Here is an 11,398-nt window from a genome sequence, read left to right on the forward strand (position 1 = left end):
TGTTATTGTAGTTAGGTACAATAGCTTGGTTCTGATACATAGCAACTCTATGCACAACAGAATGAAACACTGACTGGTCCTGTACCAGCCTCATAATCATTGTTACACTTGAGCCCATTCCTACTACCACTGACAATCCATCTTGTTGGGGTCTTCCTCTTTTTTGCTTACTCTCCACTTTACCAAGCCTTATCTAGGGACTGGTTTCCCCTGATAATATGCCCAAAATATGAGAGATGAACTCTCTGGCTTCTAAAAAACATGCGGTTTTATTTGTTCTTCTGAAAGTCCATGGTACTTTCAATATTTTCTTATAAAGCCATCACTCATATGCATCAGTTCATCTATGGTCTTCCTTATTCGTCGTCCAATTTTCACATGCATATGTTGTTGTTAGGTGCCACTGGGTTGGCACCGAATCATAGTGACCCTATGCACAACGGAACAGAACACTGCCTGATCCTGGGCCAGCCTAACTATCATTGCCATGCTTGAGCCCATTGATGCTGCCACTTTGTCAATCCATCTTGCAAGGGGTCTTCCTCTTTTTCTCTGACCCTCCACATTATCAAACATGATATCCTTCTCCAGCGACTGGTCCCTCCTGACAATAGGTCCAAAGTATGAGAGATGAAGTTTGTCCATCCTGGCATGCAAGGAGCACTCTGGCTACACTTCTTCAAACAAAGACCTGTTTGTTCTTTAGGCAGCCCATGGCACTTTCAATATTCTCCTCCAACACCATTAACTCAAAAGCATCAATTCTTCTACAGTCTTCCTTATTCACTGTCCAGCTTTCGCATGCATATGAGGTTATTAAAAATACCATGGCTTGGGCCAGGTGCACCTTAGTCCTCAAGCTGACATCTTTGCTTTTCAACACTTTAAAAAGGTCTTGTGTAGCAGATTTGCCTAATGCAATACATCCTTTGATTTCTTGACTGCTGCTTCCATAAGTGTTGATAGTTGATCCAAGAAGAATGGAGTCCTTGACAATTTCAATCTTTCATCTGTTGACAAAATGTTGTTTAGGGGTCTAGTGGTGAGGATTTTTGTTTTCTTTCCATTGAGAATGCAATCCATACCAAAGGCCATGGTCTTTGATCTTCATCAGTAAGTGTTTTAAGTCCTTTTCACTTTCAGCAAGCAAGGCTGTATCATCTGGGTATCACAGGTTGTTAATGAGTCTTCCTCTAATCCTGATGCCATGTTTTTCTTCATAGAACCCAGTTTCTTGGGTTATTTGCTCAGCATACAGCTTGAATAAGTATGGTGAAAGAATACAACCCAGTCACACACCTTTCTTAATTTTAAAACGTTTGGTGTTCCCATGTTCTGTTTAAACAACTGCCTCTTGGTCCATGTACAGAGCACAATTAAGTGTTCAGGAATACTCATACTTTACAATATTGTTTATAGCTTGTCATGATCCACATAATCAAATGCATTTGTATAGTTAATAAAGCACAGGTGAACATCTTTTTGATATTCTCTGCTTTCAGGCAAGATCCATTGGACATCAACAATGATATTCCTTGTTCCACATGCTCTTCTGAATCTGGCTTGAACCTCTGGAAGTTCTCTTTTAGTGTATGATTACAGCCATTTCTGTATTACCTTTCGTAAAACTACTTGCATAGTATATCAAAGGGATTGTCCGATGATTTCCACATTCCACTGAGTCACCTCTCTTAGGAATGGGCACAAATATGGATCTCTTCCAATCAGTTGGCCAGTTAGTTGTCTTCCAAATTTCTTGGCCTAGATGAGTGAATGCCTCCAGTGCCATCTCACTTTCTTGAAAGATTTCAAGTTTTATTCCCTCAATTCCGGGTGCCTTGTTCTTTGCCATTTCCTTGGAATCTTGTTCTTTTCAAAGCCTTAATTGCAGCTTTTGTACTTCTTCCTTCAGTTCCATTGGCTTTTGATTGTATGCTATTTCTTGAAATAGTCAAACATCTACCATTCCCTTTTGGTATGATGACCGTCTGTGTTCTTTCTATCTTGCTTTTATGCTTTATGCATCATTCAACATTTTGTCCTTAGAATCCTTCAGTATGTCAAGTGGAGGCTTGATTTTTTTTTTTTTTTTTTCAGTTCTTTAAGCTTTAGAAGTGTTGAGCATGTTCTACCCTTTTGGTTTTGTAACTCAGGTCAATGCACATTTCATTATAATACTTGACTTTGTCTTCTTGAATTGCTCTTTGAAATTTTCTATTCAACTCCTTTGCCTCTTCATTTCTTCCGTTTGCTTTAGCATCTCTACACTGGAGAACAAGGTTCAAAGTCTCTTTTAAGATCCCTTTTGATACTTTCCCTTATTTTTTATCTTCTTTATTTTTTAAGTTTTTATTGTGAACTAAGTGATAGTTTACATGGTAGAACATCAGCTTTACACCATTGTTTCATTGCAATGATTACAATCTCCTCTGTGCATCATCATTCCAACAGTATTTGCTTCTATTCCCTGTTTTTTGTTTTTGGAGAAGGGGATGTATACAGAAACATTCAGGAGTATATAATAATTTAAACAACTAAAGGGCACATTCTGCAGGCCTGCCTTTTGACCACCAGCACCCAGTCCCTCTCTTTACATAAGTCCAGAATCCTCAGCTGCTCCCTCCCTCTAAGTCCTCATCTCTGCCTCCATCTCTGATGTTTGCTCCTCTGGATAGGGTCCTACACTCTGTTTGTGCTCTTCTCTCTTGTTGGTCCTCTGTTTCTGGACTATAAGATTAACTACTACCCCATTTTTGTTACAAAACTTCTACATTTATAGTTGTGACCATCACAATTATTCATGATAACAATTAGTCACTACTGAATCATAAGAATCTTATCCTCATCTCTTTTCATCCGACCCGTCTAGACAAGATGAAAACTATTCAATGGGATCTCTACCTTCCCCCGCACATTTAAACTAAACTCCCTCTTGAAAACCTGTAAGTCAGTCACTTCATGCCTGATCGCCCCTATCTACCCTGTATACAGAGGTGATAGAATTGATACTTGATGTGAAGACTCCTTCCCTCTTAGTTGGTTTTGAGCTACTACATCCATAAGTATAGGTCAACTTTATAAAATTTTAGCAATTTACACTTTTTCCTTTTGGTTTTTTTTTTTTTTAATCTTCCTCTAGTCGAGTTCTGATTATCAAGCCCTCAAGGCTGGGTCACGTGGGTACTATCTGCAAGTTTGTGCATTCTTACACATCTCCCCTCACTTCATATTAGCTGTATGCTTCACTCTCAGCTCTAGCCCTCTGTGGCTAGGTCCTTTCCCACGGGCTCAGGAGTCCCTAGGTCTCACCATGCTTCAGACCAACCAGCCCTTCCTCTTTCTTTCATCTTCAGGTCAACAGGCATCTATGGAGTGTGGTTGAACTGAGCCCAGTTCTTCATTGATACCTTTCCCTCTCTTTCACTCACCAATAGACCAACATGGTTGCTAGCAAGCTTACATGCCTGCTCATGTGTTCCCTTTGAGTTTCAGACTTGGAGGAAAGGAGTTTCTTTTTTGTCTTCTTAATAACATTTTGCGTTCTTTTTGTATGATGCTCTTGATGTTATCCCACAACTCTTTTGGTATTCAGCCATAAGCATCTAATGCATCAAATCTGTTCGTGAGATGACCTCTAAATTTAGATGGAATATGTTCAAGGTTATATTTGGCTCTTGTGGACTTGTGTTAATGTTTTTCAGCCCAAATTTTCATATCATCAATTGACAGCTTATTTCATAGTCCAACATTACGTAGGTTAATATCTCCCTCTTTATGAGCATGTGCAATAAATGGCACCAAGATCCTTCTCCTAGCACTATTCAGCTGAGTTCAGTAATTCATTGCAACGGCCACACCGAACTCAATAGACGATACTCACAATTGTGGCACTTATTAGAGAAGAGCAGGGCACAATTCATGAAATTAACAGATTATAAGTCAAGGCGCAGTTTTTCCAGTTAGTATTGCCATCCCTGAAAGCAGGCTTCTCTCTAGCTCTCAGCACCATAACCTAGCCTCTGCCTTCCTCGGGCACTGTTACAAAACATTTAGGCACTAGTGATCAATGTCCAAAGGGCACGTTATTACACTATAAGCCTCAGCCCAAAGCTGCACAGCTCTAGCTCTGTGGGTCAGCAGAGTGTAGCCACCCCCACAGTAAGTCCCTGGATGCGTCTCTGTATACATGCCAGCCTCCTGCCCAAAAGTACTCAGCTTTAATTGGGCCAGAAAGTCCACCACTGTATCTTGTGCTCTGATTTCTGGTTCTGTTGCTTCCTTGCAGCTCCTTTTTCTATCCCTAGGCCAAGGAGTTTCAATGTGCAGGGATGTCAGGGTTCAAAGAACACCTTCCACTCTTGGCTCTTCTTCTGTGATGGTAGAGAGATCCCTCATTCTTCTGCCACCCTGCTTCTGAGGTGGCTCGTTTTAGACCCAGCTGGATGGTAAATTTAACCTAATACAATTAGTCCTGTTATCAGTCACTCACAAGTGAATCATATGATCTATTAGCATCTTCTCCTGCCTTCTCTTACCCAGACCCATAAGGAAAAATCCATTTGATGGGAGTTTATGAAGACTAAGGCTATAATGACTATTTTGAAATTTTCAAATCCTGGCTCATTCTCCAGAGACAATCTCTGCAAGAGTATTGGGGTGGTTGATTGATACTAGTGAAGAAATAGTCCTAGTTTAAGTGGTTCATAGTAGGCTTCTCATCCCCATTCTCTAAATTACTTTCTCTATAGACTGTCCTGGTCTGAACATTTTTGAAAGAGTCCAACCAAATAAAAATAACATCACTCAGACTGACCATGCTTTCTTGACTAATTAAGTCAAAAGATTGTCTAGCTGCCTGCCATTGACTGAAACATCAGGCAAAGTCACAAACTTGGGATTTTAGGAATAAGGAGATGCCATGATTAGGGAACAGCTCTGTATTTTGTGAGAGATGAAAAGTAAATTATAATATCAAAACAGTCTTCTGTTCTCATCTAGTGACTGATAGCGTGAGGTTGAGATTTTAGGTTGGAGTTCAGAATTTTACCTCTAGATGGCCCAACACATGTAGAATTAAAATGATCATGAAAAATACACTCATGGATAGCATAGGGAAATGAATGGATACACAGAGATAGGAAGTCCTTATCAAAATACTACAACTTTATGAATCTCTACTTTAACTGAGATGCAGATGTACATTGATGACCTCGAAAAGTGTGGTGGAGTCCTGGTGTGGTGCTATGACTAATGTGCTGCTGGACTGCACAGTTGGTTTGAACTACAAGGTGGGTGGTTCAAGCTCACCAGCTGCTTCTTAGAAAACCCATACAAGGTTGCTATGGGTCGGAACTGACGCTTTGGCACTTAACAAGAAGAACAACAAAGGTGTGGGACTGTAGGCTAAACAGTGGACTGCAAACCACAATGTTGTTGGTTCAAACCCATCAGCTGTTCTTCAGAAACCCTATACAGGGTTGCTATGAGTCTAATAGACTCAACGGCTCTTAACAACAATAGCAAAGCATATTGGAATCTACTCTTCCACACCTAACAAGGACATAAAGAGGTCCCTGGGTGGAGAATTGACTCAGTGGCAACTTGTTTCCTTTTGGATTAGAAGAGCATAAAGGAAATCTCTGCATGGTGCTCAGCTGTGAGCTGAAACGTTGGAGGTTTGAATCCACTCAGAGATGCCTCAAATAAAAGGTTTGGTGATCTGCTTCTGAAATAGTTGCCACTGAAGATTTTGGTACCACAGATCTTCTTTGACACACATGAGGTTGTCATGAGTCGTAGACAACTCACCCACAGAAGCTGTTTGTTTTTCTTTAAATGCATGAATATTACTATAAGATAGTCTTAAAACCGGAGTTACAGCAAAGAGCTGTAGAATGCAGGTTGTGAGGAGACTCTGAAAAAGCATCAATGCCTTCTTCCTGTCAGCTTGAACTTTTACCTAGGTAGTACTATCCTTAGTGTTCAAGTCCAGACTATAAATTGTATGAAAATCCACATCTTATGCTGGTGAACAAACTTCTTAGAAATTCTTTTAGCCTCCAAAATATCTCAAAAGTCTTTGCATAAATAATAAAGCACAGGTAAACATCTTTCTGATATTCTCTGCTTTCAGCCAAGATCAGTCGGACATCAGCAATGATATCCTCGTTCCACGGCCTCTTCTGAATCCGGCTTGAACCTCTGGAAGTTCTCTGTCAATGTATGATTGTAGCTGTTTCTGTATTACCTTTAGTAAAACTTTACTCTCATGGGATATCAAAGATATTGTCTGATGATTTCTACATTCCATTGGGCCACCTCTCTTTGGATTAGGCACAAATATGGATCTCTTCCAATCAGTCGACCAGATAGTTGTCTTCCAAATTTCTTGGCATAGATGAGTGAGTGCCTCCTGTGCCACCTCACTTTCTTGAAAGGTGGAGGGTCAGAGAAAAAGAACATCCCCAAAGAAAAAGAGGAACATCAATGGGATCAAGCGTAGCAACAATTGTGAGGTTGGCCTAGGACCGGGCATTGTTTTGTTTTGCTGTGCATAGGGTCACTATGAATCGGTATTGACTGGACTCCATGGCACTTAACAACAACAATAACAACAACATTCTTCTCCAGTTTTCCTTCTTCATTGTCCAGCTTTCACATGCATATGCGGTAATTGAAAACACCATGACTTGGTTAGGCACACTTTAGTCTTAAAGGGGCATCTTTGTTCTTTAACACTTTTAAAAAAAAAGTCTTTTGCGACAGATTTGCCCAATACATTATGTCCTTTGGTTTCTTGACTGCTGCTTCCAAGAGCATTGATTGGTTGTGGATCAAAGTAAAATGAAACCCTTGACAACTCAATGTTTTTTCTAGTTGTGAGGATTTTTTTCTTTTTACACTAAGTTGTAACTCATCTTGAAGGCTGTAGTTTTTCATCTTTATCAGCAAGTGCCTCAAGTCCTCTTTGCTTTCAGAAAGCAAGGTTGTATCATTTGAATATTGCAGGTTGTAAAGGAGCCTTACTATAATCCTAATACTACATTCAGGCTATCTTCCTGATGTTAAGTATGGTCGAGTTGGTCCCAACTCATATCGACTCAGTACAGGGCTTCTGAGGATCAGCTGATGCGTTTGAACTGCTGACCTTCCAGTTCAAACCAACCTTTCAGTAAAGTGCTCATCCTACAGTGCCACACCAGGACTCCATTTTCTTTACAGTGAACCATTTTTTGTTCTTGTTATTGTCTTTTAAAGTCACATTGCTTTAAGACGTTGTTTAACCTATAAGAACCTGAAAACTCGAATAATCTAATAATCATCTCCATTTATAGTCCTGTAGTGAAGAGCATCTAATAGTCCTCTGGACAACACTGCCTGGGTTCATTAAGTAATGCTAGATCTAGAGATAGAACTCAGCTCCCAAAGTCCTTCACATCAATTAGACTAAAAGATTCGATGGTGTAATATTATTTCTACTTTGGACATTTGAAACTGAGACTCAGGCTGATTAAATGTCTTGCTAAGCTCAGACAATTATGAGTCTAAGTAGGATTCACTGGAGAACTTTCCTATTGCACTGCATGCCATTAAGGGCTGAATTGCCAGTTGCCACTGAGTTTTCGTGGGCAGTAATCATTCACACACACAAATACAAAGTAATACTTTTGTTTGTTAGTAATTAGATTAAATTCTTGCTTAGATGGCTTGTTTGCTGTTATTATTAAGTGCTTTCAAGTTGGTTCCAATTCATAGCAAACCTATATAGGGTTTCCAAGGAGCAGCTGGTGGGATTGAACTTCCGACCTCATGGTTCAAAGTCCAGTGCTGATCCTACAGACCCACACCGGGAATACAGATGGCTAATTTAGATTATTTAAGTCTTGTAGAAAGTAACTTCTTGGTTCTATAAAATTGTTCTCTACGCTTTGTCCTTTTTAGATATGTATATGAATATTTTGCTGGGTACAAATTATTTGAAATGAAGTGGCAGTATGTGCTAGCCCTTATTTTCTGGGACAGTCTCTGACTATGGATGCTTTATAAAGGATTTTTAGTCTTCATGGTTTAACCCAATCTTCAAATGAAACCTTTCATTGAGAACATTTCTTCCTTCCTTTTGAAAGATAAAAATTTAAAGGAGCTGGGATTTGTTAGCATAATTAAATAGCTAATTTCAATTATTTATTTATTTCAGAATTTTATCAACATTTCTGTTATTGTTTATTTGTTGAAGACTTTGTATATTAAAACACATATAAATGAAATGTGTTGTTTTTGCATTTTGCAAGGTTGAGTATGACTTCTTTACCATTTGACATGCAATGTGAAACTGCAGGCAGCTTACTGATATCACTTATTGGCATGTTTGGCACATCACATGATGCTAGATGCTCTTAAGGCATTAGAAATAACCCCATGAGGAATTTGAACCTGTGTAGGATGTTTAGGAATCTCTACTACTTGTAGCTCTTGGACTCTAAGTCATTTCTTCATCCAGTTTCTCTTTACATCTTCATTTATTCTAGACTCACTTTTTAAACACATACATGTAGGTTGTTAAAACTCTGAGTGGTAAACCACAATTCATATTTTGCTACTTAAATAGATCCTCAAAAATAATGACTGTTGAAATGAGTAATAGAATTTCATGACTCTGTAAAAGATGGTTGAGTTTTTAGGCAAACAAGTTTCACGTATCTAATAATTAAAAGGAGTCCTGGTGTAGTGCTGTAGGATAAGTACTGGATTGCTAACCGCAGGGTCAATGGTTCAGCCCCACCATATGCTCCTTGGAAAACCTATACAGGGTCGCTATGAGTTGGAACCAACTCGACAGCACTTAACAATAACAATCAAGAAGAAGAAGAAAGAAAGATCCTGATATTCCAGTGAAATAAGACACTACCTGAATGTCAAACACTTTTAAGAATGCTTCAAACTTACAATTTTGTCATGTAGTCATTCTTCAAAACAGATATTTCAAACTAGTTCCTTTCCTTTAGAGTCATAACTTGCCATGACATGTGACATTAGCTTTACAAAAGTTATTTACAATGCTTCGTTCTGGATAGTTAAGAGAAAATACTCAAAATTCAGTAAGTACATAAAACATGGAAAATGAACAAGAAAAGTATTTCTATGAAAATGGCTGATGAGCTGAAAAATTTAAAACACAGTTGCCTATAAGATTCTCTGTACACTCACCTGAAATATTACTGCTGAGGTAAGAATGAATAAAAGCTTGTCAGAGAGACAGACTATCTTGATATTGATAAAGTTGCCGACATATCCTAAAACAACAAACAGGACTTGCTGAAATAGCATTTTATTCTCAGATATATATGTGACTACAAGTTTTGCTTCAAGTATTTCTCAGCAGATAATATATAGACAGAGATTCTGTTTTAAAGTAATTTCAGTGAAATAGAACTGGGACGTGAAGAAGGTAAAGGAATAGTAATTGATGTATAAATGTGGCTATTGTTTTATTTTATGGAGACCATGTGTTTAAATACATTTAAAGAAAGAAAAATGGTCTACAATAGATGAGACTTATAGTAGAAGTCCCAAATTATTATGAAATATAAATGAAATGCTCAAGTGAAGGATCTAACAAAAGCAAGGTAGCAGAAAAAAGATAAAAATCTAATATAAAATATGATATTATGAGAAAAATAAAAGCCATTATATATGTTATCAAATTTAATATGAGTGAATTGACTTTCCAATTTAAGGAAAAGCTCTTAGATCAGTCTAAAATAATGAAATTTGCAGATACACCACTTTGCATTTAGGCCTGACAATAATTGTGGGAATGGTATAAAACCGGACAGCATTTCCTTCTGTTGTACCTAGGGTTGCTATTTGTTGGAACCAACTCACTGGCACCTAACAGCAACAACAGTATATACTACTTACCTAAAACTAAATGATAAAGTCTACTTTCTTTACAAAACAGTATGAAAATAACATGTAAGGCAATTGCAAACTAAATGAATCAGAGGAGGCAGTATTAATTTTATTTTATATGATTAATTTGATTTCAAGAAGAAAGGAAAAACTCAAGCAAAACAAAAAAGAAGGTTCTGGATGGAGCTCAGGATTCCACGTAAGGTCCTATACACTACAAAGGCCTTTCAAGAAGCCTATTTCACTGGGATAGTTATAGAACCCCTTTTAGGTATTCCAGTCAGTTTTAGGCTGAGGACAGGCTTACAAACTTTCTGTAATCATGTCTCTTGATACACTTTTTCAATCCAATTCAAGTGTCTATTTTACAATAGTAGGCAAGGTAAACCAATATTTGTAAGACAGTCAAGCATCTTCACATTATATCTCTTCTTTTACCCATTCAGACTATGCCTCGATTCCTGAATCACAGAGCCCTGTTTTTCCAAGGTTGAGCATATATCATTATTTACCTCTATCCTACTTAGCCCATGCAAACCTGCCTAAGTGTCTTCCTATCTATCTTGTTTTTCCATCCCCTTTCCCCTTCTTGTATATTACCCTTCCCAACACCCAAACTATGATGTGTTTATCCCCTAACCTGTACTCTACCATTCTCTGCCTGCCACCCATAGAAACAAATTTTTTTTTTTTTTTTTTTTTAAGTTTGGGTATCTTTTCTTAAGGTTTTATAATAATGGTCTTATGCAATATTTTTTCTTTTGTGACTGACTAATTTCATTCAGAATAATGTCCTCAAAGTTCATTCATGTTATTCGATGGTTTGCAGCTTCCTTGTTATTCTTCATGGTAGCATAATATTACATTGTGTGTATGTGCCACAGTTTGTTTATCCATTCTTCCATGATGGGTACTTAGGCTGTCTCCATCTTTTTGCTATTGTGAATAGTGCTGTGATAAAGATAAACATTGGTGTGCATATATCTACTTGTGTTCTGGCTTGTATTTCTTGTGGCTATATACCAAGTAGAGGAATTGCTGGATCATAAGGTATTTCTATTACCAACTTTCTGAGGAAGCACCATACCATTTCCCATAGTGGCTGAAACATTTTACATTCCTACCAGCAATGTAGGAGGATCCCAGTATCTCCACAGCCTCGCCAGCATTTGTGTCTTCTGCTTTTTGAACTTTGCTGTTATTGCTGGTGTGAGATGATAGCTCATTGTTGTTTTGATTTGTATCTCTCTGGTAGCATAGTGGTTATGAATCGGGCTGTGAACCTCAGGGTCAGCAGATCCAAACTACCAGCTGTTCCACAGGAGAAAGATGAGGCTTTCTGCTCCCGTAAAGATTTATATCCTCAGAAACCCTGTCAGGGTCACTATGAGTCAGAACTGACTCCACAGCACATTACCACAACCACCACCACCAATGGCTAGTGATTGTGAACATGTCTTCATATGTTTGTTGGCTGCCCAGATGT

Source organism: Chrysochloris asiatica, unplaced genomic scaffold (assembly GCF_000296735.1).
Source record: "Chrysochloris asiatica unplaced genomic scaffold, ChrAsi1.0 scaffold00074, whole genome shotgun sequence".
NCBI classification, from domain to species: Eukaryota; Metazoa; Chordata; class Mammalia; order Afrosoricida; family Chrysochloridae; genus Chrysochloris; species Chrysochloris asiatica.